The sequence below is a fragment of the Varanus komodoensis genome, unplaced genomic scaffold (genome assembly GCF_004798865.1).
Source record: "Varanus komodoensis strain SLA01 unplaced genomic scaffold, ASM479886v1 scaffold40, whole genome shotgun sequence".
In the NCBI taxonomy this organism is placed as follows: Eukaryota; Metazoa; Chordata; class Lepidosauria; order Squamata; family Varanidae; genus Varanus; species Varanus komodoensis.
The window spans coordinates 523,459-530,137 of NW_025335942.1; positions in this window are offsets into that span (position 1 = coordinate 523,459).

The window sequence follows — 6,679 nt, forward strand, 5'->3', positions numbered from 1 at the left end:
AATGACATGCAAACTGAAAATAGCACAACTCGCTATCCGTATTTCTGTTCATGGTCTTCAGTTCCTTGTCTGTGTCATGAAGAACTATATGTGCTTTTCTATTTGCCGCATTATTATAGTGAGATAAAACTGGTTAAAATCCATAAGGATGTAACCCAAGCCTATTTGAGCAAAGAACACTTAAAGCTATACCAAATTCACAGAAAATGTTAAGCCACAAAACCTGCTTTTGAAACTCCCTTTGGTCTCAAAAACAGCTTGGTACATGGAATGAGGCTGATGGAAGGAGTTCAGGAAACACAGATTCAAGTAGGAATAGTCTCTGCTGCAGTGAACACACTGTGACTCCTTGCTGTTATGTGCCGTCACATCACTTTTGACTTTGCATGGAAACCCTCCAGAAAGTCCTATCCAAGATGGTCTTGCTGAGCTCTTCTACATTAAAGGCTGTGATTACGCAGTCAATCTGTCTCACAGCTGGCCTTCCTTTTCTTCTTCTGCCTTCAACTATCCCTAGCTTGATTGTCTTCTCCGGGAAGTTTTGCCTTCTCAGGATACATCCAAAGTACGACTGCCTCCATTTTGTCATTTTGACTCCTAGGGAAAGCTCTGGTTTGATTCGATCTAGGATCAACTTGTTCGTCTTTCTGCCAGTCCAGGGTATTTGCTAAGCTTTCCTCCAGCACCATGCTTTGAACACATCAATTTTCTTCTGGGGAGCTTTCTTCACCATCCAGCTTTCACACCCATACATAATGCTCAGGAGTAGAGTGGAGTGGATGATCTTGGCCTTGCTCTCCAGCGAAATGTCTTTATATGTGATTATCTTTTCTCATTCTTCCCTTGCTGCCATTCCAAGTCTCAGCCTCCTTCACGTTTCTTGGCTACAGTCTCCATTGAAATTGATTGGACTGGATTTTGAAACAGCGCAAAACAAAACTGCGGGATTCGCTTTGTTCTAAATAGATAGGCAGTTGTGCTGTCATTCTTTGGTTCTTTGAATCCCAGCTGTCATTTCATTTCGGGGGACAGGAGCCACAAGCACCCACCTGGAGCTCTCAAGAGGGGGGACGCCTTGTGATCCCACCTCTCCATTATTGAATTAATCAGTTTGCTTCGTGGCAGCATGTTGCACTCTGTCTGTCTTCAGCGAGCTGTAAAAAGGAGCTGAAACATTACTTCATGCCACTCAGTATTATCTCTGCAACAATGCTTCCCATTTTGTAAAATAATTGTACTCTTTTGGAAGGATATGTTTCAGATAGTGTAGCCTGGAATAGTAGGTTAATTCACATTTGCACATGCTGTGCTTTATTACAAACTGTCACCATAGAATCTTCCTGATTTTTAAAAACTTGAGTCTATGAAGGGTCTGCTAATTATAAATCATATTTTTTCTCATTAGAAAACTGGTGTTTTCCTATGGTGGTTCATACCCTTAGTAGCAGGAAGGAAGAGGAACTTTTAATGAAGGAAACAAAATTTATCTAGGTGAAATGTTGTATGATAACCTAATCATACCTATGAGGAAGCTCACAGCTGGCAACAGAAATCTTGGAATAATATAAGAAAGAAGCAGGTGTTTCGATTTTGTTTTCCAGCTGCAATAGCAAATGCACTGGTGAGTTGCAAGGGAACACAAGAAGCTTGGGAACCTGCTTTGCACTCTTGCCGTCTTTGTCCTTTGGGACATTTTGGGCCATTAAAGCAGCAGAAAACTGACCTGGGGCATTTCTTTATGTTCTTATGTGAGGTGTCAACTGTTGTCCCAAACAAAGTCAACATAAATAGGGGTTAAAAAAGAGACCATTAACAAAAACATGTTTTCCCCCACCCAATGCCTCTCAATGAGTCAAATGTCCGTATAATTCTTTGCTTGCTTGTCGTTTCTGGTAACTATGGTTGCTTGACTTTCTGTCTGATGGTGAAGTTGCCATTACCCTTACAGGGATTTTTGATGGGTTAGAAAAAGTGCGGAAAGGTTGCTATGCTATGAGAGTTCTTAGCATTTTGACAGTTTGACATCCACAGGCAGTAAACTATTATATTCTTTTCGTGTTGATGAAAGCCTCTGTCTGACTCTGTATTTATGGATGTGAGCCGCCCCGAGGCTTGGGTGAATGGGGCAGCATAGAAGTCTCCTAAATAAATAAATAAGTAAGTAAGTAAGTAAGTAAGTAAGTAAGTAAGTAAGTGCAACAGGCTTCCACAGGCCCTGAGCTGATGGCAAGTAACTTCACTGATTATTATGCTTGCATTGCTCCAACCTGCAGCCGTTATCGACAGCAGGTACACAGGCTGTTCCACCTACCATTTTCTTTTCTGCTGGGAGAACTGTCAAATAATCTCAAAAGCCGGTTCTATCCTGAGCGATGCCAGCTTGAAAGAGCAGTTTTGGAAAAGCAGGAGGAGTTGCAGATTTGGGAACTATTCTGTTTTTCCTAAAAATACTGTTGGAGTGCCCTGCAGTCTGGAGTGGTCTAGGGAGTTGGGGATTGATGGATTGATTGATTCCCTGGGCTCAGGGATTCCCTCAGGCTTGTCACAGCCCAGAGTCAGAGTTCTGATGCGTGTGCCCAGGATTTCTGAGGAACTGAGCTCCACTCTCTGCAAGCCTTCATTTTTGCTGCAGCGCCTGACATGGAAGAAGGTGGCAGTTCGTTTGGCGAGCCTTTGCAGACTTCCTCTCAGCGTTGCTCCCCTTGCATTTTTGAGAGGAAGTCTGCGAAGGCCAGAGGTACGGTTTCTGGTGAGCTTCATCCCAGCCCTAGTAGTAACCCAAAGCAGCTGGGATCAGAGAGGAATCAGGAGGCAGGACAGGAAAACAAAGTAGGTGTCGGGACTGAAGGGCAAGACAAGAAGCAAGACGCACAGGCCACTCATTGCTCAAGTAAGGTTCCATTCAGACAGGGGTGGGCTCGTTGGAAGAAAGGTAGGTATAAATGCAACAAGTTATAAATAAAGCTGAGCCTTTGCACTAATTGGGCAGATCACTGACAGCTGGGTAGTTAACCCCTTATAACAACGTTGTCCTTATCTGTCCAGAAGAAAAGGGACCAGAAATCATTACTTTTCTCTCTAATTTGATAAAAGTTGAATGTTCGGGGGAAAAGAGTCAAATATCCTTGAAGGAGCTAGTCTTCTGCAGCAACTCCCCTTTAGTGTTAAAATGTGCTCACTTTAACCCTAACCCCCCATTTTATAGCTCAGAATATTCTGAACTAAAATTCTTTTACAGAACGGTTGTTCTCTTGCCTCTTTTGCTGGGACTTCTTCTCCACTGCTCTGGTTCCAGCTGATCATTTTTCTCCCAATTATGGAGCATTAGTGGAACTGCCAATGCCAAATCTTCTGTGAGCAAAGTCACTCCCAGTCCAACCCTATGCATGTGTCCTTGGAAATAAATCTCACTTGTTGCTTAGTGCTTACTCAGCCGAAGGTTAGAGCTGGCCTTTCTCATTTTTGATTCCAAGGTTTTGCCTTAAAAAAGGCTCCTAACAGAAGACAAGAAACTGAATAAAAGCAGAGCGTGGCACCATCAGATCTGGCTACCACATAGAGGGTGTGCTTGCAGAGAGGCATGCTTCACTCACAAATTGGTTAATCACATGCTTTCGTCCCTGCTTATAACGGGTGGAAAGAAATACATCTTGCTTGGCTGGGGCAAGAGATTAGTACACAACTGTGAAAACACATTGAAACTCCAGAGCATCTGTTGAGCAGTTCTTTCTCTTCCGGTATAGCCTGCTGTACCACGTTGCACGGCAGTAATGGCAATTAATTCCCTTACATGGGATCAAGGAGTTGACTTGTCCACAGGATTAATCTTACAAGATACTCAGGCAGATAGGAGAGAAGAAAAACAAGGAGAAAGATTTTAAAAGAGGTCAGTAGAAAGCAGGACAGAGGAAAAATATGTTGCTGCCGGAGGTGAAGGACGAGTCAGTGCCTCTCTTGTTCCTTCGACAGAAGCCACCCAGACTGGCAGCTAAATCCCGAACACTAGTGAAGGGTCAGTGTCCTCCCCGTGAGCTTATATTACGTATGCAACCGGATTCACTGGCTTTCCGCTTCTGCTGCTGGAAGCACCCACCTCGCTCCGTCTGATGACAGGGCCCGCTCTGGTGGACAAGGCAAAACATTGTTTAGGGTACCATCATATAGCACCCCGATGTTGTCTGGGGGACCTGAGACCCTGTGATCTTATTGAATCAAAGACTAGGGTTGGAAGGCACTAATCAGGCCATTGTTCCAACCCCCTGCTCAGCGCAGGACTCTGAGTTAAAGTCTGCCTGACAGAGGGCCACCCAGCTGCATTCTGAATGCTTCCAGTGTGGGCAAACCAACCCGCACTCTCCCTAGGCAATTGGTTCCATTCTTGCATTGCTTCAGTTTTACCTGACGTTCAGCTGTAACTGGAGCCAATTATTCCATGACTTGCACTCTGGGATGATCAAGAGGAGATCCTGGCCCTCCTCTGTGTGACAACCTTTCTGGTACTATCGGGTTTCCTCACAGCCTTCTTCTCTCAAGGCTAATCATGCCCAATTCTTTCAGTCTCTCCTCGCACTGCTTTGTTTCCAGTTCCCTTGCCCTCCCCTGAATCTTTTTCTGGATTGTCTGCATTGTTCTTAAACTGTGTGCAATACTCAAGGAAAGTCCTAACCAGTGCTGAGTAGAGGGGAACTTGCACTTCGCTTGATTCAGAAATCGTGTTTCTATTAATGCAGCTCAAAGTAGCACCTGCCGTTTTGCCGCCACATCACATCGTTGTCTCATATTTAGCTTTAACAGTTCCAAGATCCTTCTCTCTTGTCGTATTGTTGAGCAAAGTATCCTCCGTCTTGTAATAATGCACTCAGCCATGGAGCCCACTGGGTGACTACCAGTCAGAAATTTATTTATTTGATTTATGTGCTGCCCCACTAGCCTAAGCTCTCTGGGCAGCTTACATCATGATAAAGCAAGCATTGGTCTGAATTGTCACCTTTACCTCTGGCAATGTTTTCCACACCTTAGTGACCCAAATTCATCAGGTGTCCCTTTCGCCTTCGCATATGGATTTTGTAAGGCAAAACACAGGAAAAGGTGGCAAGTTTCTAGCCGTCTTGGAGGATTTGGCACACCCAGGGGACATTTTGTTTTTCTCACCCAGGTTCTCACTAAGCTGATAAACTATTGTCTGGCTGTGTGCGCAGTGTCGGCTTCTTCCCCTGCTAGGCAGGCATTTTACCTGCAGGAGATTGGGGCCGGAGGCGTGTTTAGGTCTGGAAGCCTCCACCTGGCAGGAGCCAAGACACAGGCCTATCTCCTTGGTGGGTCCCAGAGCGTGCTGTCCGCCCCTACCATGAAGTGGCCCCCTCAGACAGCTGGCTTGGGCTGCCAGGAAAGGGCAGCCCATTGTTAGTTTGCTCTGCGTTTACTCCTGGAGGCAGCCTCTTGTGGGATCTTGCATCAAAAGGGCTCAAACCATTAGGCCAACCTTGTTCTGGAGAAAGGGAAGGATTTGTTCTACCTCAAACAGCAAAACAGCTGTGGCTGGTCCTGATCTGGTCAACCTGGTCAAATCTAATAGCGTTGCTAGGAGGGAAGTTTAAACAGGAAATCGATTTCAGTGGATTTATTCTCATACAGTGTTCACCATTTCTTGGTTGAATGGGGTGACACTGATTATTCCTAGTTAAAAATAGCTGCCGTTTGCACTTTTCCTAGACATCATAAGCGTAACAAGTAAATTATGATTGTGGTTATGAAAGTATGTTTATAGCTAGGTAATTATTTACTATTTATTATCCATCATAATCTATATTAATATGGATTTTACTTTTCAGCTACATTTAGAAATGAGAGCAATTAGCAAGAGAGAAAATCTTCCCTACAATTTAAAAATCAATTTCTCCGTCATGTTTTGATTGTCTGCTGCCCTCTTGTGTTTGCGACTGAGCCATTGGCTGCTGGTTGAGCGTGTGAAGGGAATGAAAGCGAGAAGTTGTCAAAAAGGTGTAAGGTCTTGTTTTTGCAGCAAAAGTCTAGCGATGCCACTCGCCAGGAAATGGTTTTGAATGGCCACTAAGCAAAAGAGGGAAAATGCCCAGCTGGTCTATTCTCCTGCCTGCCAACTGGCTGACAGTTGCAAAACACAGTTCCAGTTGTGGCGCTCTATGGGGGAAAAGACAGGGCTGGGAAAGTCAAGAGATTTAATGTTGAAAAGGGATGGCTGAACAGTACTGCAAGCATCACTCATCTGCCTTACCCCCCCCCCCTTTAACTCACCTCATTCTCCAGTATCGTCTTCCCACTTCAATAAATACCTCACAGTTTTTATCAACAGCCTTTCCCACTCAAGGCTCCCACTCAAGGTCCTAGCCTAGACTGTCAAGTCATAATTATGTCATAATATGGAAGAGCTAATTGCCATGGAAACGGAGGGATGGTAAGGATGCTTCGCAGCCAACCTGGCTCAGTGTGGGAAAACAGCTTGCAGGGAGAAGGATGCGTTTGATCTGTTTCCTCTGGTGAGATGCAAATTTTTTTCATCCAAATTTAGCTGGGCGCAGGTGGATGTTGACTGGCTACATTTGCAACCTCTCCCCTGCCCCCCCCAAAGATGAATCAAAGAATGAATCAAAAGCGGTGCACTGAAGGAAAACTGGACTGTGGTAGTTTATTACTAGCAAGA